A 24,890-nucleotide genomic window follows, 5' to 3' on the forward strand; every position below is an offset into this window, starting at 1 on the left:
CCACCAATTACAATGCAACCTGAGCCCTGCCACATGCACAATGGAGGACCTTCTTGCGGCAACACCAGAAGCACTCCAAGTGGCCAGATACATTTAATATAATGCCATTTTTTAAAAACTTTATGTTTTTTAAATGCATTACAACTGCACACTTGGTTTGCTCCTGATACGATAAATAAAAATTAAATGTGCAGAAACATAAAGGCAGAAACATGGTCCTAATTGAATTTATGAATCTGGACAGCATGTTAATTTTACAGAGGAATACATGGATATGCGAAGTGAAACCAATATTCTCATTTGGTTTTAATTAGGACACAAACTTCTTAATTGCTTTTTTTTCGAGTGGTCAGCTCTGCCGTTCATAAACTTCAATTGTCCCTCATTGCTCTTTTTTTTAACAATGGATTTTACCTTTTTGTCCCTTGAGGAATGGAGATGATACACATGACCTGTTTCTCTCCCACTTTGCACCTGAGACAAAACATTTATAACAATCGCCCTCAATCAGTCTTCGCTTCTCTCCATGAACCAGCCCGAGCTCTTAGATCCTCAGGGGAGGCTCTCCTTTCGCCCTTGCCATTATCACAGGCTCATCTTGTAAGCACAAGGGAGAGAGCCTTCTCCTCTGTAGCCCCCTGTCTTTGGAACTCATTGCCCGGTGAGATTAGGAAGGCCCCCACCTTAGAAATTTTCAAGAGGGATCTCAAAACCTGGTTTTTCCGACACGCTTTTGGAGAGTAGCCATATTATCATACACAATTGCTCTCCCTCAATGGTTTTTGTCCCCAGAGTATATTCCCCACCTGTATGAAGGTCTGTATTTATGGCCCCGTTCCTTTATGAGTTTCTCCCCCACAAACAATCTGCTCCATCCTTATCTCATCCTGATTTTAGTATTTTTAGTATCTTAGTTTTTATTTTGCACATGCTCATTGTTATGTTATGTTATTTTATTGTGTACTAGCCGTCCCCTGTCACACGTTGCTGTGGCCCACATGGGGGTTCTGTGTGGGAAGTTTGGCCCAATTCTATCGTTGGTGGGATTCAGAATGCTCTGTGATTGTAGGTGAACTATAAATCCCAGCAACTACCACTCCCAAATGTCAAGATTATATTTTATATTTTCCCCAAACTCCACCAGTGTTCACATTTGGGCATATGGAGTATTTGTGTAGAGTTTGGTCTAGATCCATCATTGTTTGAGTCCACAGTGATCTCTGGATGTAGGTGAACTACAACTCCAAAACCAAAGGACACTGCCCACCAAACCCTTCTAGTATTTTCTGTTGGTCATGGGAGAACTGTGAGCCAAGTTTGGTTCAATTCCATCGTTGGTGGGGTTCAGAATGCTCTTTGATTGTAGGTGAACTATAAATCCCAGCAACTGCAACTCCCAGATGACAAAATTAATTTTTTTGAGTGAAGGACATACATTGGGTTTTTAGGTGTCTTGTGTCCAAATTTGGTGTCAATTCGTCCAGTGGTTTTTGAGTTCTGTTAATCCCACAAACGAACTTTACATTTTTATTTATATAGATGATGTTGCTTTATCCTTTTTGTACTCATATGTTGGATGTATTTTACTGTGTTGTTATTGCGTTTTGGTTTTACTTTATTGTAATATGCTGTTGGGCTTGGCCTCATGTAAGCTGCCCTGAGTCCTCATTGGCGAGATGGTGGCGGGGTATTAAATAAAGATGATGATGATGATTATTATTATTATTGACACAAAAGCACAGTGTGTCACAGCAAACGAGATCTATATGCTGTATCACAAAATCACAAGTCAAACACTTCCCAAGCGTCTAGGACTGTGTGATATATTTTTGAATGAAACGCGCAGATCCAAGTCAGGTGGCCTTTTGCAGTTGACAGATCGTCATTTTGTTGATGTTTATTGTTTCCAAATGCCGGCTGAGATCTTTTGGCACGGCACCCAGTGTGCCAATGACCACTGGGACCACCTGGACTGGTTTATGCCAGAGCCTTTGCAGTTCGATTTTGAAGTCTTGATAGCGGCTGAGTTTTTCCTGTTGTTTTTCCTCAATGCAGTTGACATCTGGTATGGCGACATCAATAATCCAGACTTTTTTCTTTTCCACAATTGTGATGTCTGGTGTATTGTGTTCCAAAACGTTGTCAGTCTGGATTTGAAAGTTCCACATTATTTTTGCATGTTCATTTTCCATGACCTTTACGGGTTTATGAACCCACCAATTCTTTACTGCTGGCAGGTGGTACTTGTGACGTAAGTTCCAGTGAATCATCTGGGCCACAGAGTTGTGTCTTTGTTTGTAGTCTATCTGTGCGATTTCCTTGCAGCAGCTGAGGATACAATCAATGGTTTCATCAGCTTCCTTGCACATTCTGCATTTTGGGTCATCTGCTTATTATTATTATTATTATATTATTATTATTATTATTATTATTATTATTATTATTATGGTATACTACAAGACCCATGCTGGCTGAGCTGATGGGAGTTGTAGTCCTGTCTGGTTTGGGAGAGTCTCTTCTAGCTTCTCCTTCTGGGTTCTATTCTCCTACTCTCTGGGTTTCCACCTCCTCTCCCTTTCCGTTTTCTATGCCTCAAAGCACCCAAGGCCAGAGTATATTAAACTGCCATAGAGCCTTGGCTCTGATGCTCTCCTGTTACGGCTCACGCAAGATTTAAGTAGGACCGTATTTTATCATGGGGGTTATCTTGGTAAGCGGCGTACATCACTTAGTTGGCAATGCAAGGGGTGGACAGTTTGCAAGCAGGGAAAAGCAGTTGCATTCCCTTGCTCTGGGGCAAAGGAAGGAGGATAAATCAAAGCCATGGGTAATTTCCTTGTGGGTGAAGAAAGAAAATATATATATATGCAGAAACAGAGCTCTCGTCTTATAGAGCAAAGATGGGAATAGTTATCTTTTCAGACTACAACTCTCAGTCTCCTCTGGCTGCATTGGATGGAGAATCTGGGAGCTGCGTTTTTTTAAACTGCTTATAGGTGCATCTACATTGTAGAATTACCGTATATACCCAAGTATAAGCCGACCCAAATATAAGCCAAGGCGTCTAATTTTATCATAAAAAACTGGGAAAATATATATAAGCGAGTATAAGCCGAGGATGGGAAAGGCTGCAAGTAAATTTCAAAATAAAAATAGATACCAAATAAAATGACATTAATTGAGGCATCAGTAGGTTAAATGTTCTGAAATATTTACATACAACTGTAATTTAAGATAAGACTGTCCGACACTGATTAAACAATTATTCTGACCTTCTTCAATGTAAATGAGCTTACATATCCTTCCAATAATAGATTAAAATAATAAATGTAATAATAATAATAATAATAATAATAATAATAATAGCGTAAAATAATAAATAGCATTGACTCTAGTATAAGCCAAGGATGGCTTTTTCAGCCTTAAAAAAGGGCTGAAAAACTAGGCTTATACTCAAGTATATACAGTAATGCAGTTTGACGCCACTTTCCAATACTATGGAATCATAGTATTACTAGTTTGGTTTTGTATTTTTCATGTCAGGAGCAACTTGAGAAACTGCAAGTCGCTTCTGGTGTGAGAGAGTTAGCTGTCTGCAAGGACGTAGCTCAGGGGATGCCCAGATATTTTTTGATGCTTGACCATCCTTGTGGGAAGCTTCTCTCATATCCCTGCATGAGGAGCTAGAGCTGACAGACGGAGCTCATCCACACTCTCCCCAGATTTGAACCTCTGACCTGTTGGTCTTCAGTCCTGCCGGGTTTAACCCACTGCACCACCAGGAGCTCCTATTAGTCTGGGCACCACAATTGAAGAGAGATATATTGACAAGCTGGAATGTGTCCAGAGGAGGGTGACTAAAATGCTCAGCGGTTTGGAGAACAAGCCCTATGAGGAGTGGCTTAAAGAGCAGGGCATGTTTAGCCTGAAGAAGAGAAGGCCGAGAGGTGACATGATAGCCATGTATAAATATGTGAGAAGAAGTCATAGGGAGGAGGGAGCAGGCTTGTTTTCTGCTTCCTTGGAGACTAGAACGTGGAACAATGGCTTCAAACTACAAGAAAGGAGATTCCATCTGAACATTAGGAAGAACTTCCTGACTGTGAGAGCTGTTCAGCAGTGGAACTCTCTGCCCTGGGGTGTAGTGGAGGCTCCTTCTTTGGAAGCTTTTAAACAGAGGCTGGATGGCCATCTGTCAGGCGTGATTTGAATGCAATTTTCCTGCTTCTTGGCAGGGGGTTGGACTGGATGGCCCATGAGGTCTCTTTCAACTCTATGATTCTGTGATTCTATGGCGAGGCACCAACACTCTTTGGTAGAGAGGGCTAAACGCCTTGTAAAACTCCAACTCCCCTGACTCCTTAGCATTGAACCATGGCACTTAAAGTGGTGTCAAGCTGCACTCATTCTAGAATCCACACCAAAGAGTTGAGTAAAGATCCAGGGACTTCCTCCAGGGCAGAAGCAAAGTTGTTGCGAGAGAGCTGGGAAGGCAGAGAGAGGGAAGAAGTGGAGAAACTGCCAAAAATAAAAGGTAGCAATAAAGCCTCATGCTCATTAATTACTCTGTAAGCCATTACTGCCTAAAAAACCCATAACTTTAATGGAGGCTATTATAAAGTATAGCAGCAAAATTGGGAAACTAATTACTGTGCAGTTATTAGAAGCAGAAAGAATAGAATGGGCAGACTTGCCTTGAAAGAGACACCGAACCAAAAGGCACGAGTAATAACTTTCCTTGCCTGGATTAGAATCATATAATAATAAAGTTGGAAGAGATCTCATGGGCCATCCAGTCCAACCCCATTCTGCCAAGAAGCAGGAAAATTGCATTCAAACCGCCCCCGAAAGATGGCCATCCAGCCTCAGTTTAAAAGCTTCCAAAGAAGGAGCCTCGACCACACTCCGGGGCAGAGAGTTAAACGGCTCTCACGGTCAGGAAGTTCTTCCTAATGTTCAGATGGAATCTCCTTTCTTGTAGTTTGAAACCATTGTTCTGCGTGCTAGTCTCCAGGGCAGCAAAAAAGGAAGCTTGCTCCCTCCTCCCTATGACTTTCTCTTACGTATTTATACATGGCTATCATGTCTCCTTCAGCCTTCTCTTCTGCAGGTTAAACATGCCCAGCTCTTTAAGCTGCTCCTCATAGGGCTTGTTCTCCAGACCCTTGATCATTTTAGTCGCCTTCCTCTGGACACATGAAAGTTTAACAATTGGACTAAGGTGGGGTGAGCCATAGATCTATCTATCTCCATTTCCCCTGAACTCTGTCTTGAGACCACCAATTGGATGCAGGACTAAAAGATGAGAGCACAAATACCCGAGAAACCAAAATATAGCCTCTATGGAGGGTGATAGATGGGCGCAGGAGAGAAGATCCCATGCTTCCTGTCATTTCTGGACCAGGAATGGATTTAGTAGGGACCGGTTGCCAGGTGGCATCTTGGCATCTTAAATTAGGGTATGATTGACATGTCATGGAAACTGGGCTGGCTGCCTTCGACCGTAAAAGAGGAAGGGGCAAACAGATCAACAGGAGCAACGCCCTCTGCCCCCCTCTGCCCCCCTGGGCTTGCTTCCCTAATTTTATCTCCCAGATGGCACTGCATTCTGTTCTTGGCTGCCTTCCTAGCACTTCATCTCCCACTCTGTTTCATGGCTTGCCTTTCTATCCAAAAAAAGAGGTTAACCAATACTATCCACTTTTCTGCAGTGGTCCACAGTTTGGGAATTTTAGACCTGATCTAGAATCTCCCCAATTCCCAGGATCCTTCAGTCAGCATGGCCCAGCTCTGTCCTGGACCTTGATGGATTGTCACCTTATCGTAGTGAGTGGTCTTGTGTGTTCTAATGAACCTGTGGGCATAACCATCACAGTCATGCACTCCCAGGAGGGGCCACAGGCAAATCCATAGGGATACCAAGGTGCTTGTCTATAAAGCTATTGTCCTTCCAACCCCGCTATATGCCTGCAAAACGTGGACTATCTACAGACATCACATGCAACTCCTGGAATGATTCAACCAGCGTTGCCTCCAAAAAAATCCTGCAAATCTCTTGGGAAGACAAATGTCAGTGTGAGGAAGAAGCGAAGACCACCAATATTGAAGTGATGGTCCTCCGCCATCAACTCCACTGGACCAGACACATTGTCCAAATGCCCCATCACCGTCTCCCAAAGCAGTTGCTCTACTCTGAACACAAGAATGGAAAATGGAATGTTGGAGGACAGGAAAAGAGGTTTAAAGATGGGCCCAAACCAATCTTAAAAACTTGTGGCATAGACATAGAGAACTGGGCAGTGCTGTAGAATTTAAAGAGGCATGAATGGAGGGCCAAGAGAGAAATGTGCCAAGAGGAAAGCATGTCAAGTCAACCCCAACTGGGACCGCCTTCCACCTGGAAACTGATGCCCTTACTGTGGGAGAACATGCAGGTCAAGAATCGGGCTCCACAGTCACCTACTTACCCACCGCCAGGACACCGAACTTGGAGGACAATCTTACTCAGACAATGAGGGATTGCCTAAGTAAGTCTAGACCAAGCACAATCTGAAGATATCAACAGCGGATCAGGCGGAAGATAACATGGTACATGTTACAATGGCTGTGAAGACGGAAGAAGGCTGCAACAGATTGAGAAGCCACCATAGCGATGTTAACCACGCCACTGGTTGGGACCTTCACTCTGTGAAGACTGCGTGTTGATTGGCTGTGCACCAACCTCCACACTTTAAAAAAGCTCATGCATAGGCATCTTCCAAAACCTTTGGAAGGCCATCATACTTGAACAACAAGGGATTGCCTAGGTAAGTAAGGACCAGATGGTCTCCACCTCATTTTAGAACTGGAATCTCTTTTCTTCTTTTGCATCTGCTTAAACTCACCAACATCATAGTATCGTTGTGACTGCATGTTTTGTGCAGTGGAAGCAGGTGAACTCTTATTCCCTATGTGCCATGTCTGCACATAGGGAATAAGAGTGGTCTTGTGTGTTCTAATGAACAGTTGAAGGCTGAAGAGAAGGCATTACACATTGGGCTTGTGCATACAGATGTGCATTACACATAGCACACAACATTGCTATGTGAAATGTGCAAAGGACTGTGCAGTGGCAATGCACTTCTGCATGTGCCGTGTTTATTTATTTATTTATTTATTTTATTTACGACATTTATATGCCGCCCTTCTCACCCCGAAGGGGACTCAGAGCGGCTTACAAGGTATATATACATACAATATATTATATTATTAGCATAGTACAACATCGATTTTAAATATTGCTATATTATACTATACCAATTATATTGTAATATTATTAGTAATATTACATGTAATATAAATATATAATTATAATATCATATTATTTTTATTAGTATTATATTGCATTACATTATAATATAAATATTATATGTTTATACAATATTATATTATATTATAAGAATAGCATAGGAGACAAGATGGAACTGTCCCCTGGCCTCCCCTCTCTTCGCTCCGACCCAGAGCGGCGGTTGGTGCTGGGGGGAGGGGTCTCCAGCTGATGGCATATCCAGGAGACAAGATGGTGCTGTCCCCTGGCCTCCCCTCTCTTCGCTCCATATCTATGGGTGCTGGTGCCATGTGGCATCCTTCCACATGGGCATTTGATTGCATAATTGGTTGTGCAATCTTGCCATTTGCTAATGAGGTGGCACAGCACAACTGCCTCTTAACTCCATGACAGTAAAATTACCCTCTGTCTCCTTGATGTAGGACCTCAGCTGTTGGTATATTTAAAGTTCACTAAAAAGAACACCTGGAGTTGTTTACATAACTATTTACTTGGGAAAAGAGAGCGAGAACTGTAAGCCAACTTTCAGATTTAGGTCTAGCAGACCCTGTCAGACTCACATCTGGATCTGGCCAGACATATGTGGTCCCAAAAGGCAAGTTCTGAAACCTGAGGCCTGCTCTGAATGGAGAATTATGATTGACTTTCAGTCATAATGACTGGGCTTTGATTGATAATAAAAAAAAGGATCGGATCCATGAGGATTTTGCTGACAGGGTTTAATCTCAGGCAAAGGAACTGCCCAATGTGCTGAATTCTGCATAAGTGTTAGTCTGTGGTGTCCAACCTTTGGTCCTCTGGGTGTTTTAGATTCCTTTCCCAAAATTCCTGACCACTGGACAAGCTAGCCAGGGCTTCTGGGAATTGGAGTCCCAAACATCTGGAGTCCCAAAGGTTGGACAACATTGTTTTAAGTGAATATATTGAGTGGAACTGTCCCGGGTGCTGAATGCTTCAAACCTAACAAGTCCCCAAAGGCCTCTGTTTTGACCCTGACATTCAACATCACTGTGCCCTTTCCTTTCATGTTGGGAAAGTCCTATCACTACAACTATTCTCCCAAATTCTTTTTCATGGAAGCTTTTCATTCCTGCTCGTTATTTATTTATTTTTAAGCATGGGGTAAGCTATGCTTACTAACCCCCTCTCGATCCATTTTAAACATTTATTAATAACTCTGTCTTAATATAAAATGTAAAGTGTGTCAGCACAAAAGCAGGAGGCAAGTGCCCGTAACACAAGAGCAGGCATTGTCTTGCTTTTTGTGAACTGTGCCTTGCAGACAAAAGCAGGAAGCACTAAGTCACATGTTGTGTGTCAGAGAGATGCAAAGAGAGACAGAAAGAATGAAACCAGGTTGCCTTTTGGGACTTTTATAAATTCTCAGCAAGAAAGCAGACCCCTGGATAACTCAAAAATGTATTTTTTGGACTAAACCCCCCAATATTCTCTAAACCATTGGCTGGAGATTTCAGTCCTCCCCATTTCTGAGTGCTAGGTTGCCTACACAGGTTTGCTTTTTCTCTCCTCAAATCATGACACTTTTTCCTTAGTCCTCAGCTTATTTAACTCTCTGCAAATGGAGTTCAAAGTGCCAAAATATTTGCACTCAATTTTTTAATCAGGAGGTGTTGGTAAAATCACGCCCCTTCCCAGTAGGCTCAGGCAAAAGCAAACTGCTGCAGCTTCTCTTACATTATTTGTTCTTCCTTGTTAAAAGGTTTTGCTATCTTGATCACACTCTGGTGTCCTAGTTTCCATCTGTGAAATGTTGGAGCATGTGGTAATAATAATAATAATAATAATAATAATAATAATAATAATTATTATTATTATTATTATTCAGCTGCTATCAAGACCTCAGAATCGAACTGCAAAGGCTCTGGCATAAACCAGTACAGGTGCACTGGGTGCCGTGCCAAAAGATCTCAGCCGACATTTGGAAACAATAAACATCGACAAAATCATGACTTGTCAACTGCAAAGGCCACCTTACTTGGATCAGCACGCATCATTTGAAAATACATCACACAGTCCTAGATGCTTGGGAAGTGTTCGAATTGTGATTTTGTGATACGAAATCTAGCATATAGATCTTGTTTGCTATGACATACTGTGCTTTTGTGTCAGTAAAATAATAATAATAACAACTTTATTTTTGTATCCTGCTACCATCTCCCCAAAGGTACTTGGGGTGTCTTACATGGGGACCAAACCTAGTCAACACAGTTAAAATATAGCACAATAAAATAGATATGAAACATCATAAGAACATAAATTAAAAATAATCAACAATAGTAGACAAAAACAGTGGACATGCTCAGAACTAAGGGTGACGCAAGGGCTTGTGTAGTACAACTGCCAGGATGGGCTGATAGTAAGATGCAAGGGCCAGTGGTCAAATTAGATGGGCCAAATTAATCAGTGCAATACAACTGCAAGGATGGGGAGAATGATAAAGTACAAGAGCCATGGTAGAGTCATCTGAAAGCTGACAGGTCTTCAGGCTAGATTTTCCATCACTGCCAGAGACTGGGAGGTCCATCTCTTAGGAAAGTGGTTCTCAACTTGTGGGTCCCCAGATGTTTTGGCCTACAACTCCCAGAAATCGCAGCCAGTTTACCAGCTGTTAGGATTTTTGGGAGTTGAAGACCAAAACATCTGGGGACCCCAGGTTGAGAACCACTGTCTTAGGAGGACTGTTTATTTGCTCACTTAGCCTTGCCTTCTCCTCCCTCTTTTTCATACTACAGTCACCAGCCATCATACATCCAATTTTGCTTTCACAACCTGCTTTTCAGCAAAGATTTACCAAAGCGGCTTAGTATTCAGAAATTGTGAGAGTGAGTGAAACGGCGCTGTCATATGATTTAGCAGTGGTACAGCAATACTGCCATAAGCTATAAACATTCGCAGTTCTTAAATAAATAAATTCTAAAAAGAAAAGGAAAATACTTTGGGGCTGTGTTCCCTGAGTGCTGTTAAAGGAGGTAATGTTGTATTGAACTTCTAAAAGGAGAGATGCCAGAAATAATAGCTTGAAGCTCCTATTTGTTCCAATGATTTGACACTTCCTTTAATATCTTTGTAAAAAGAAAGGCATCTAAATTTGGCAAAGGGAGGAGGTAACAAGCAGACTTCGAGCTCCTGGTACCTATTATTCCTCCCGATGATCCAGAAATACATTAAGTGGAGCCTACTGCAAAACGCATACGTTTAGAAATGAAAGCATCGAAACACAGGCATTTGTTTTCAATAGATGAATGTCGTGCTCCAGAGCAGAAGCACCTCTGACTTTATACACCACACCAGCTGGGTAAAATCAGCAAGCAGTTTATTGAGAAGCTCAAAGCAATAAAAAATATTCCACAGTAAAAAGTAATCCAATTGATATAAAAGGGAACAGGAGTAAAAAGTCCAGAGACATCCATGAAACTAGGCACTTGAATTCATAAACAAAACAAAAGCAAAGGCCATAGATACAGGTGAAACGTCAGAAGAGAATGCTTCTAGAACAGGGCCATATAGCCTGAAAAACCAACAACAACCCAAAAGCAAAGGCACTTGAATCCATGAACAGAACAAAGGTATAATCCATAGATTAACCAAGAAACAGGTAGAACTTGACGTGAATCTAATGTTGCTTCAACTGAAGCAATATTTCTCACTAGTCACTTATAAACCCTGCCCTAATTCCTAAACAGCTAGGAATTGATTCTTTCTTAATTTTGGTTTCACTTCCAAATTCTGTTGGAGTCTAGCTGAGCATCTAAATTGTTGTACTGACGGTCTTTGTTGACTGAAACATCTTCTCCTGTTCAAGACCTCACTCCTCTCATTCAGTTCTACACCTGGGAGCTCAATATCGACTTCATTCCTGGATAACTGATCAGAGAACTGCAGCACAAAGCCTTTCCCAAGCTTGAGACTTTGAGAATCCTTTTGCAGCAACTCTGTGACCTGCCTTTTAAACTCCATTCAGGACATTGCAGCAACTCAAACCTCTCTGGCCTCCCATCCTCAGACCCTGGCCCAGAAACCGAATTAACATATCTATTCACTTCAGGAACATCTACATGGACATCATCCCTATTCCCTTCATCCAAATCAGCATGATCATCAGACACAGTCATGGACTGAACAGGCTGACATACAAAATGAATGGAATTCCACACATCTGATGTATTTTTTGTGATATTTATTATCCATCTGATGTATTTTTTTGTGATATTTATTATTTATTTACATAATTTATATTCCACCCTTCTCACCCCATAGAGGACTTAGGGTGGATTACAATGCACATATGCATGGCAAACATTCAATGTCATTAGATATACAACATATACAGAAAGACACAGAGGCAATTTAACATTCCAGCTTTCCGGCTTCACAAGGGTATGCTCGATTCCGGTCACAGGGGGAGCTGCTGCTTCACCATCCACCTACTCCTTAATGGAGTACTTCCTCATGCTTCTGCATGCTGCTGGAAGGTTTTATGGTGTTGTAAATTAGTTAAAATAGCCTCCCCGCATAAAGCGGTACCTAAACTTCCTACTTGACAGATGCATCTGTCTTTCAGTCTGCATAGGTCAACAGTAATTTGGTCTCTTGTTCCTCTGCCTATGAAGATCCCCATAGTTAAAGCAATGGTATTCCCCATAGTCACCTACGGATGTAAGAGCTTGATGATACGGAAGGCTGAGCAAAGGAAGATAGATGCTTTTGAACTGTGGTGTTGGAGGAAAGTTCTGAGAGTGCCTTGGACGGCGAGAAGATCCAACCAGTCCATACTTCAGGAAATAAAGCCTGACTGCTCATTGGAGGGAAGGATAGTAGAGGCCAAGATGAAGTATTTTGGCCACATCATGAAAAGAAAGGAAAAGTTAGATAAGACAATTATGCTAGGGATAAAGGAAGGAAAAAGGAAGAGGGGCCAACCAAGGGCAAGATGGATGGATGGCATCCTTGAAGTGACTGGAGTGACCTTGGAGGAGCTGGGGGTCGTAACGGCCGACAGGGAGCTCTGGCGTGGGCTGGTCCATGAGGTCACGAAGAGTCAGAAACAACTGAATGAATGAACAACAACAACATAGGTCAACAGCAAGTTAGACTAATAATGGTTGGGAGCTTACTCTGACCCAGCCTGGCTTCTAACTCATGATTTAATGCAGCTGGCTACTAACTAGCTGTGCCACAGCCCGACATTCAATTAATGAGGGATTACAGAGGAAGCAATGTAAAATTACAGTCACCCAAAGAAACAGTGTGGTTTTGACTACAATCCTGGAGATCAAGGTTAAAATTTGTTAAGAAATCTCATGATGTATATACACAAATATTCCAAACTACAAAGAAATCCAAAAAGGATGCTCAACCTGTATTGCCCTGTCAGTTTGGAAGATCTAGTCCATTGGGTAATTTCCATTTCTGGAGTAAAAGCACAATTCAAACATAAACCTTCAAATGTTACTGCTTGCAAATCTGTCTCCCATTCCATTATGGTAAGTATTTAGCGAGTGTTGAACAATTTGCTCTTAAATTGAATTCACTGAATGTTCGCTCTCAATTTTCACAACGATTAATATCAATAGTCAGGTATTTGGTAGCACAGAGGAGTCACGGTAGTTAATTGTGTGCCGGTATAATGAATATTGAAGAATAAATTGCCCCTTCGTAATGCAAACATAATCCAGTTGGGAGTAGAGCATGCTAATATGTCGGAAGCAAAATCTCCATCTTCAAATTCATGACAAATTGAAACGAGCACTGGATTCCTTCAGAGCTTTTGGAGATAAGATTCAGAATGAGATCTGCAGTAGAGCTGACATCAATGCCCCCCCCCCCCCTTTAAAGTTCTGACTAAAACCCAAAACACTTTTGACATAAATACTACAAATGTCTGATGTAAAGGTTGATAATGCTCCCTTGTAAATTTTAAATCCTTCATTCCTATGACTTGGGAGTTAATGGAGTGCCAGCACAGTTGGATCCTGCCTTGCTATTATTTCACAAAAAAAACATATATTTCGGAGTTTAAAAGGCACATGTCCCACTGTAGAGCGACTATAGGAATATTATCTCAGGATGGAAATAAAGGTGATTTCAAAGGAAACATTTGCCTTGATTGTTTCCAAAGCTCTGCACCATTTCACTTTGGAGTGGATGGATTCTCCTTCTTTGGAAGTCTTTAAATAGAAATTGAATGGTCATCCTTTGGGAGTGCTTTGGCTGTACAGTCCTGCATAGCAGAGGCTTGGATTAGACTATTGTTCTGGTTGTTTTGGACTCTGTTGTTCTAAGATAATTCATTGCTCATGTGTCACCACTTCTGAGATTGCACTATTTGCACCACTCTGGTGGCACAGTGAGTTAATTCGCTGGGCTGCTGAACTTGTTGACTAAAAGATCAGCAGTTCGAATCTTGGGAGTGGGGTGAGCTCCCGCTTTTAGGCCCAGCTTCTGCCAATCTTGCCATTCAAAAACACGAAAATGTTATTTATTTATTTACCTTATTTATATCCCACCTTTCTCTACCCCGAGGGGGACTCAAGGCGGCTTACAATCACACCTCCACAATGCCTTAAAACATACCACATCAGCTAAAACATAAGTTAGACATTAAAACATAATAAGCATAATAAAAATACATTTTAATGAATCACGTCATCCAGAGTCCTAGTCTAAAGGCAAAACTGTAGTCAAATTGCATATATTCCATACTATCATGGAGTGTCATACAGGGAGCATACCACCCCCCTGTTATGTCAGCTCCACTGGTTGCCAATCCAATTCTGAGCACAATTCAAAGTGCTGGTTTTGCCCTATAAAGCCCTATACAGCTCCGGTCCAGCATACCTGTCCGAACGTATCTCCTTCTATGTCCCACCTCAGAGTTTAAGATCTTCTGGGGAGGCCTTGCTCTCGGTCCCACCTCTGTCTCAAATGTGCTTGGTGGGGATGAGGGACAGGGCCTTCTTGGTGGTGGCCCCCCGCCTGTGGAATTCACTCCCCAGGGAAAATGGGTCATCTTCATCCCTCATCACTTTTAGAAAGAAGTTAAAAACGTGGATGTGGGACTAGGCCTTCGGGTAATTAGGTGGAGAATGACAATGACAATGTTGACAATGGCTTGGAAATGGATTATGGATAAGTTTGATGGTGTACTCAATCACAGAATTCGGCTACATAACAGCCACCAGACTGGTAATTGCTAGTAGTTTTTAATTGTATTGTCTTAAGGTTTTTAACTATTTATAATTATTGCTTGTTATGTATTTTATTATGTGCATATAGAGGCATCAAATTGTTGCTGACTGGAAGCTGCCTTGAGTCCCACCCCCTGCCCGGGGGTTGAAAAGAGCGGGGTACAAATATTCAAAATAAATAAATAATAAATAAAATAATAAACATTCCTGCACTGCTCTATTTTTCAAATGCTGCCCCCAGAGCCAGGTTTTTACTCTCTTTCTAAATACGAGGAGGGAAGGGGGCTGCCCTGATATTACTAGGAAGGGAATTCTACAACCAAGGGGCCACCACTGAGAAGGCCCTGTCTCTCCCCACCAACCATGCTTGTGAAGAAGGTGGGACCGAGAACAGCGCCTCCCCAGATGATCTTAATCTCCAAAATGGAGATGAACACCATCCCCAGAGTTGGACACAACTAGACTTAATGTCAAGGGGAAATCTTTACATTTACCTTTCCTTCCTCGTCTCTATTCATCACTTTGTTTATATCCTATCTTTCCCCCAAACTCAGACTCACGGCAGTTTACAAGAAAAAAAAAAAGAAAAATTACAATAACATGTCGTTAGTGCAATTATTATTTTTGGGGGAGCAACATTTTCAGACTTCCTCTGAAGTTAGACTCTTCTGTTTGCACTTGAGTAAGAGACTCTGATGTGGAGAAAAAGAGGCATTTCCTTAACCTAATGAGAAGTAAATCATTCCCTTCTCTCAGCACACAATGAAGGATAGCTTACTTAGCCTAATTGCAAGGGGAGGAACAGAGAGGGGCGACCTCTTTCCAAAGTCACTAATGGGGCCAAGGGAGTACCAATTGATTCTTCCTTGCCAGGGCAGGAAGGGGAAGGCAGGCAGGAAGGAAACTGCTCCACACGAATTTATCAGTTTTTACCACAATCAATTGCAGGATGATCGCCTTCCAGTCCATTACTGCAGACCCCTTTCTCACATTCTCACTGCGATTGATATGAGATACAGGCAGGTTGCAGTGGAAACAAATTCTGCCAGTGGAGAAGATGGCAGTCTTTCGGGTTGCCCAGAAACAATGCTCAGCTTTAGGCTAATCCTTTCTCTCTCTATTATCTCTGAAACACAATAAGACTCCCATATCTGCAGCGATACATTCCTGGCTGGACTATAACTATGTGAATTATGTTAAAGGACCTACAGATTCCTTAAGAGCAGTGTTTCTCAACCTTCCTAATGTTGCGACCCCTTAATACAGTTCCTCATGTTGTGGTGACCCCCAACCATAACATTATTTTCGTTGCTACTCCATAACTGTAGTTTTGCTACTGTTATGAATCGTAATGTAAATATCTGATATGCAGGATGTATTTTCATTCACTAGAATATATTTGGTACAAATACCCGATATGACCAAATTTGAATACTGGTGGGGTTGAGGGGGAGATTGATTTTGTCATTTGGGAGTTGTAGTTGCTCGGATTCATAGTTCACCTACAATCAAAGAGCATTCTGAATCTCCATCAGCGATGGAATTTGGCACACAGAACTCCCATGACCAACAGAAAATACTAGAAGGGTTTGGTGGGCATTGACCTTGAGTTTGGGAGTTGTAGTTCACCTACATCCAAAGAGCACTGTGGACTCAAACAATTATGGATCTGGACCAAACTTGGCATGGATACTCAATATGTCCTAATGTGAACACAGATGGAGTTTGGGAAAAATAGACGTTGACATTTGGGAGTTGTAGTTGCTGGGATTTATAGTTCACCTATAGTCAAAGTGCATTCTGAACCCCACCAACGATAGAATTGCACCTAACTTCCCACACAGAGACCCCCATGACCAACAGAAAATACTGGAAGGGTTTGGTGAGCATTGACCTTGAGTTTGGGAGTTGTAGTTCACCTACATCCAAAGAGCATTGTGGACTCAAACAATTATGGATCTGGACCCAACTTGGCACGGATACTTAATATGCCCAAATGTGAACATGGGTGGAGTTTGGGGAAAATAGATCTTGACATTTGGGAGTTGTAGTTGCTGGGATTTATAGTTCACCTACAGTCAAAGAGCATTCTGACCCCCATCAATGATAGAATTGTGCCTAACTTCCCACACAGAGACCCCCATGACCAACAGAAAGTACTGTGTTTTCTGATGGTCTTTGGTGACCCCTCATGACCCCCTGAGGGGTCCCGACCCCCAGGATGAGAAACACTGCTTATGTGGTACCTTTTCTAATGATTTGCTAGGTTGTATGATTATGTCTGGGGGAAGCATGCTATAGCATTGCCTAGAGGACCTTGAAAGAGCCTATAGATACAATTTTCCCCATAGGCAAAGGCAAGTGAAGCTTCAGATACAGATTCCATAGTTATAGAGGACGTAATGTACTCAAGCTACAGTTTGACAAGAAAGTAAGTGTGCTGATGATGATGAGTGGGACAAAATCTGTGACCCAATTTATAATAATGTTGAATCATAGAACTTTAGCATTCAAAATGACCACAAGACCAGCAAGTCTTATCTTCTGCCATGGAAGAATACACAACTGAGAGATGCCCGTCCAGCAAAAACACAGTGTCTGTCACAGTCCAAGGCTGTTCGTCTCACTGCTTCTCTTACTGTCAAGATGTTCTGCTTAATTTTTAAGTGGAATCTTTTCTCTTGTAATTTGAATCCACTGGTTCATGTTCTAGTTGTCTCTAGAGCTGCAGAAAACAAGCTGGCTCTTCCTTCTACGTGACATCCGTTTAGATATTTAAAGATAGCGATCATGTCACATCTCAGTCTTCTGCTCCCTGTGCTGAACGTACCCAGCTCCCTAAGTTGCTCCTTATGCATCACTATCAGAGGAGGAGATATATCATACACAGAGAAGACACCAAATCACAGAGAAGTCACATATGTTGATGTATGTGTAGGGATGCAAAATTAAAAATAGGTACTCATCACTGGAATGAAATATATCTCACCAGAATGGAGGAAAACTGGATAATCGATGTGCCTTTCTACCCAACTATCCAGAGATCCACAGCTGATGAGCAACTTCAAGGTCTCAGCTTTCTTATCTTTCAACTGGACTTGGGATCTTTAAAGTAGTGGTTCTCAGCCTTTTGTCCTTCAGATTTTGTGGATGTCCATCCCTAAAAACCACTGCCAGTATGGTCAATTTGGGGAGCTGACATCCTAAACATCTAAAAGGGCCAAAGACTGAGAACCACCACCATAGCTGGCACTCTGGTAGGACAATTGGGCATTCTCTTGGATCATGCCCTGAGGCAACGTTCTCTTTCAATGCACTTTGTCAACAACAGTGATCCTCAACCTGTGGGTCCCCAAATGTTTTGGCCTTCAACTCCCAGAAATCCTAACAGTTAGTAAACTGGCTGTGATTTCTGGGAGTTGTAGGCCAAAATACCAGAGAACCACTGGTTTACAAGGTGAACAGCAATCAAAAGCAGGCTGAAGATGCTTGCTATTGTAAGAAAATGATGGCTGGGGGTTCCCATGTCCATGGGACTTCCACTACAGGTTTCAATATTATCTTTAAGGGAACTGTCCAAGGTAAGCACTGGGACTATGGCCCAGCTGGCTGGGAGTCAGCTGCATTACGAGCACTACTGACTGAAAGGTCATGAGTTCGAAGCCAGCCCGGGTCGGAATGAGCTTCTGACCAGTTTGTGTAGCTTGTTGTCGACCTTTGCAGCCTGAAAGACAGTTGCATATGTCTAGTAGGAAATGTAGGGAAGGCTAATTGAATTAATTTACGAGGCCAACAGACAAGCATCCTGAGCTCTGAGGATTACCTGGGAAGGAATCCCACTGGAGCATTGCAGCACATCCAAATACCTGGGAATCACTCTGGACCATGCTCTGACCTACAAGAAGCACTGTCTGAATATCAAGCAAAACGTGGGCACTCAAAAAAAAATCATACGAAAGCTGACTGGCACAACTTGGGGATCACAACCAGACACAGTGAAGACATCTGCCCTTGCGCTATGCTACTCTGCTGCTGAGTATGCATGCCCAGTGTGGAACACATCTCACCACGCTAAAACAATAGATGTGGCTCTTAATGAGACATGGCGCATTGTCACGGGGTGTCTGCGCCCTACCCCACTGAAGAAATTGCACTGTTTAGCCGGTATTGCACCCCTTGACATCTGCCGGGAAGTAGCAGCCAATAGTGAAAGGACCAAGGCAGTGACATCTCCGGCCCATCTTCTGTTTGGGTATCAGCCAGCACGTCAATGACTTAAATCAAGAAATAGTTTTCTAAGATGTACAGAGACACTCACTGGAACCCGTCAGCAAGCGAGAGTCCAAAAGTGGCAGGCTCAAACCCAGAACCTCAATCAATGGCTGGTACCAAATGAGAGACTCCCCGCCCCCCCAACACATGGAAAACTGGGTGATGTGGAAGTCGCTGAACAGACTGCGCTTGGGCACCACGAAATGCAGAGTCAAACTCAGGAAATGGGGCTACAAAGTGGAATCCACGACATGCGAGTGTGGAGAAGAGCAAACCACTGACCACCTGCTGCAATGCAACCTGAGCCCTGCTACATGAACAAAGGAGGACCTTCTTGAGGCAACACCAGAGGCCAGCTACTGGTCAAAGAACATTTAATCAACTACCAAGCTTGGAAACTTTGTGTTTTGTTTGTCTGTCTGTTTGTTTGTTAAAAAATGCAATACAACTGTTTGGTTTGCTCCTGACACAATAAATAAATAAATACGAGGCCATAAAAATCTCCAGCAAGCATGCGGGGAATGAGGAAGTACTTCATCAGTGTCGCGGATGGACGGTGAAACGACAGCTCCCCTGGTGGCCAGAAAAAGTTGGAATGTTAAATAGCCTCTGACTGTCTGTCTATATATTTTGTGTGTCTATGGCATTGAATGTTTGCCATGTATATGTACATTGTAATCTGCCCTGAATCCCCTGCGGGGTGAGAAGGGTGGAATATAAATACTGTAAATAACAGTTTTCCTCTCCCCAAGAAATGGGGAGAGAAAAAACATTTGTCTGCCTCACACGAGGCAGGGAGGAGTTCTGGAGGAACCCTCCAGAACATCCGGGGGCGTGGCCTGCTAACACAGGCCAGGCCCTCCCAGGCTCATTCCACGCCTGGAAGTTGGGGAGAGAGGTCGCAGAGAAGAGCGAAGACAAGAAGCCTGAAGAGGTTCAACAAAGAAGAGAAGAAAAGAGGTTAAGGGGATAAGAAGAGCATCTACAGGTCTGTACAGGGGTCCTGGGGGAGGTAGGCTTCACCCACCCCCCACCCCTCCCGGACGAAGGCTGGGCCCTTCAGGGCCCTTCACAGAGGCCTTGGTTATGGCAAACAAGGGCCCACGTGGCCAGGGGCCTGGAGCTGGGCGGCTTGGCATGCGGCTAGCTCGCAGCGTCAATTTTGGGCGCCGTCCGGGCCGTTGATGGAGGCCATTGTGGGAGATGGGGCGGCCGCCATTTTAGGATAGGCCCAATTTCGTTTGCCACATGGGGCAAAATGAAAGTGAAAGTTATTTCAATTACTTTATTTTGGGCTGGATGCGTGTTATATGTAGTAGGTATGATGTTAAATATACACAGGTAATAGGGGGGTTATACCCTTGGCTACAGTGGTTGCTGACCTAAGGTCGATAGTTCTTATTTGGGAGCAGAGCGAGCTCCCGATGTTAGCCACAGCTCCCAAAAAATGGATCAGGGAGAGAGCTCCTGCTGTTAGATCCAGCTTCTGATACCAAAAAAATGGATCAGGGAGAGAGCTCCTGCTGTTAGATCCAGCTTCTGATACCAAAAAAAAAATTAAAATAAAATAAAATAAAAATTATTAGTTTAAATAGGATCAGAGGGGGAGCTCCTGCTGTTTGATCCAGCTTCTGATACAAAAAAAAATGGATCAGGGAGAGAGCTTCTGCTGTTAGATCCAGCTTTTGATACCAAATAAAATAAAATAAAAATTATTATTTTAAATAGGATCAGAGGGGGAGCTCCTGCTGTTTGATCCAGCTTCTGATACCAAAAAAAAAAATTAATAATAATAATAATAAAATAAAATAAAAATTATTATTTTAAATAGGATCAGAGGGGGAGCTCCTGCTGTTTGATCCAGCTTCTGATACCTAAATAAATAAATAAATAAATAAATATTATTATTTTAAATAGGATCAGAGGGGGAGCTCCTGCTGTTAGATCCAGCTTCTGATACCAAATAAATAAATAAATAAATAAAAATTATTATTTTAAATAGGATCAGAGGGGGAGCTCCTGCTGTTTAATCCAGCTTCTGATACCAAAAAAAAAAATGGATCAGGGAGAGAGCTCCTGCTGTTAGATCCAGCAATGAAGTCAAATGGGAAGGGATCAATAAGCCCTGTCGCGGGCCCTGGCCATAAGTATTGCAAGCTCCTGATGGGAGCCTTAAGTTATGTGACCTTCCAATGGTACAGTCTTTGCCAGTTGCTACAGGTGAGCTCCCTTGGTTAGCCCCAAATTAGGTTGGCCTTACAGTCGGCCTGTATACTCAAAAAGGAAAATGACTAGAGCAATAAGCCCAGTGGCAGGCCTGGGTTGGTATAGGGGGGCGAGCTCCCGCGGTTAGCCTCTACTTATGTAAACCTTATAGTGGGACTAATTGCAAATGTGAGTAGATCAATAGGCCCCAACGATAGGCTCTGGCTACTGGGGTGCGGGTGAGCTCCGGTTGTCAGCCCCAACTTGTGATAACCTCACAGCAAGACTCAATGCTAATGGGAGTAGATCAATAGGCCCAATGGTAGGCTCCGGCTACTTGGGTGCGGGGCGAGCTCCTGATGTCAGCTCCAACTTGTGATAACCTCACAGCAAGACTCAATGCAAACGTGTTGCCCTATATGTTTAGAGATATATAAGGGACAAAGTCTTCGTCAATTTGTTATACTGGCGCTATATACTTATTGACACAGTCACTGGTTATTTTCCTTTCAGGATGGCGCCGAAGAAGAATGTGGGCGGCCCTAAAGGATTACAGGGCCAAGGCCTTGTTTAAATATCAAAATCTAATATATGGGGCATATGTCAACTACACTGGTCAGGCGTGGCTTGTTTACGATAGCCGCTTTTGTTCTGAGGCTGCCACGATGCCTAACAAGCGATGGGACCTCATCGACAGTCAATTGTGGATGGAGGTAATGAATACAACCAGAGCAGTTTCTGGTGAGAAGGCCGATAGCGGCCATACTATACAAAACACTAAAGAGAGTCAGCCCTTTCGACAGGGAGGCCCAGCACAACAGCTGCAAAGACAAAAGGGTATGTGAAAGATCAATAGGCCCAGCGATAGGCGCTGATTACGTGGGTGTGGGGTGAGCTCCTGATGTTAGCTCCAGCTTGCGATAGCCTCACAGTGAGACTTAATGCAAATGTGAATAGATCAATAGGCACAGCGATAGGCTCTGATTACTTGGGTGTGGGGTGAGCTCCTGATGTCAGCCACAACTTGGGATAACCTCGCAGCAAGAAGCAATGCAAATGGGAGTTCATCAAGATGCCCGGTCTAGCCTTGGCTTCCCTTGCATGGCATTTTGAGAGCTCTGCCTTTAGGTAAAGCAAACACAAGTAAATAGCATATTAGTTGCTTGAACAGTGGGTCACTTGAAGGGCGAGCTTAGGGTGAGCCTCGGACTATTACGTTATAACTATATAAGAGTCGGTTAGGCACAGATTTAAGCAGTTATGCATTGCCCTATATATATAAGTGATAAAACATTGTCAATTTGTTTTACTGGCGCTTTATACTTGTCGGCCCAGGGAGCTTGCGCCCGCGATGACTGTAAATATCAGCACGCCTGTGCAATATGCCAGGGTAACCACGCAACCAATAGTTGTTACAAGGGAAAACCCACAAGAGGTGGGCCAAGAGGCGCCCAGTTCAGTAGAAGGAACCCAGGACAGGTTAATGTTCCAAAAGGGCCCCAGCCCGATCAAAGCGGGTCCGCTTAGTTGCTGGCTGGAAAGTTAGCCTTACAGAGCTGCAGCAAATTACTTGCGTTGCGGCTTTAGGAGGATTTTCAGATCCCGGCCCTTGAGCCATGTTCCCCACACATCATATTATGAATAGTTTTTATATCAGGCGGCGGCGTGGAATGCACGTTTTGCAGCTACGCGTGAGTGAATTGGTGACATTAGCCAATAACGATACCTCACACCGCGCATTTTTGGTTTCCGACATCAAAGTTTTTTAAGATAGTGTGGAAATCAGAACTAGAACTTCCAAAACAGACCAGAAGTTACATACGGTTGGTTTCAGCCTAGTTATCATTACCGTCACAGGCCACGCAGGGCTGGCACATAGAAGAAGGGTCCTGGTCTGCGGACAGTTATGTCTTCTGGGCAGTGAGAGAGGCCCACAAGACTGCCTATGGCCAGCACTTGGGTCTCTCTTCCACGGCAACGGTGGAATGGAGAGGCATGAGAAGCCTGCGTTGGGACGGTTTGTGCCCCTTTGTTGTTTGATGCCGGGAGTGGTTTTTCCTCCTGATGTGTTGGTTATCCACCTCGGTGGTAACGATGTGGGCCTGTTAGCAGGCAAAGCCCTCTTTTGGTAAGCACGGGCGGACATTCGAAAGATTTGTTGGTCATGGCCCAGGGTGCACGTCGTTTGGTCTGCTATCATACCTCGTTGCTAGTGGCTGGAAGGAGGCGACGTGGGAAGGCTCGAGAAAGCCAGAAAACGAGTGCACTGGGCCATGCGACTGTTCACGCAGGGCTGGCACATAGAAGAATGGTACTGGTCTGCGGACACAGTTATGTCTTCTGGGCAGTGAGAGAGGCCCACAGGACTGCCTATGGCCAGCACTTGGGTCTCTCTTCCACGGCAACGGTGGAATGGAGAGGCATGAGAAGCCTGCGTTGGGACGGTTTGTGCCCCCTTCGTTGTTTGATGCCGGGAGTGGTTTTTCCTCCTGATGTGTTGGTTATCCACCTCGGTGGTAACGATGTGGGCCTGTTAGCAGGCAAAGCCCTCTTTTGTAAGCACGGGCGGACATTCGAAGGATTTGTTGGTCATGGCCCAGGGTGCACGTCGTTTGGTCTGCTATCATACCTCGTTGCTAGTGGCTGGAAGGAGGCGACGTGGGAAGGCTCGAGAAAGCCAGAAAACGAGTGCACTGGGCCATGCGACTGTTCATGATCCAGCGGAGGGGTCATTACATTGAATACCCAAACATCACACGTGACGACGAGAGGTTGTATTGTGGTGATTGAGTACATCTTTCAGAATTGGGCAACCAACGATTTTCATTAGATTTACAGGAAGGTATTAGAGGGGTGTTAGAGGAATTGGTGGGGGATGGGGGCTAAATGGACATTTGCCCCCAATCCGTGGCGTAAATAGATAGGGAAATTCCTTTAGTCGGTGTGCACCTAGGGCACCCCTTTAAGGGGTGAAAGGCCCTTAAGTTAAACACTCACCTACAGTGTAAAGGGTGAGGTGTGTTAATGGCCTTTATTTGGAAGGAGTCTCGATACAAGAGCTCTGGAAGAGACTCCTCATTCCTTTCCCTTGATGGTGATACGGTTTGATTACCGAAAACCAGGTGCTTCGCCCGGAAATTGTTATTGTCGGGTAGTGATGCTACCTGGGTTAGGTTACACCAGTTCCTTACACCCTTGAGTTAAGTTAAGAAATTAAATAGGTAACGTTAAATAAAAGTTGCCCAATTTGAATCCAAAACATTGGTGTTGTGTCTTCTATTCTCGTGCGTTTCTTCGTGGGTTGGCAGACAACAGTTTTCCTCTCCCCAAGAAATGGGGAGAGAAAAAACATTTGTCTGCCTCACACGAGGCAGGGAGGAGTTCTGGAGGAACCCTCCAGAACATCCGGGGGCGTGGCCTGCTAACACAGGCCAGGCCCTCCCAGGCTCATTCCACGCCTGGAAGTTGGCCCACCACTCCCGCCCATTAACAGTATAATTTGCGGTTGCCTGCGGAGCCGGGTAGGAATTTTTTCCTCTTCTTGTTTTATAGGAGAGGTTTTTTGCCTACCCTATACTGTTTAGGGGCTAGATAGAGGAAGTGGGCTACGCGTTAAATAGGCCAGGCTTAAATAGATAGGGAAATTCCTTTAGTCGGTGTGCACCTAGGGCACCCCTTTAAGGGGTGAAAGGCCCTTAAGTTAAACACTCACCTACAGTGTAAAGGGTGAGGTGTGTTAATGGCCTTTATTTGGAAGGAGTCTCGATACAAGAGCTCTGGAAGAGACTCCTCATTCCTTTCCCTTGATGGTGATACGGTTTGATTACCGAAAACCAGGTGCTTCGCCCGGAAATTGTTATTGTCGGGTAGTGATGCTA

The 24,890-nt window shown here is 43.6% G+C and overlaps 1 protein-coding gene across 3 annotated transcripts in view; it reads right to left on the reverse strand.

Annotated features, from left to right (window-relative positions):
* B3GAT1 (beta-1,3-glucuronyltransferase 1) overlaps positions 1–24,890 on the reverse strand; it is a 92,722-nt gene that overhangs the window by 33,707 nt on the left and 34,125 nt on the right. The gene's annotated exons all lie outside the window — the stretch shown is intronic.

The sequence above is a fragment of the Anolis sagrei genome, chromosome 7 (genome assembly GCF_037176765.1).
Source record: "Anolis sagrei isolate rAnoSag1 chromosome 7, rAnoSag1.mat, whole genome shotgun sequence".
NCBI classification, from domain to species: domain Eukaryota; kingdom Metazoa; phylum Chordata; class Lepidosauria; order Squamata; family Dactyloidae; genus Anolis; species Anolis sagrei.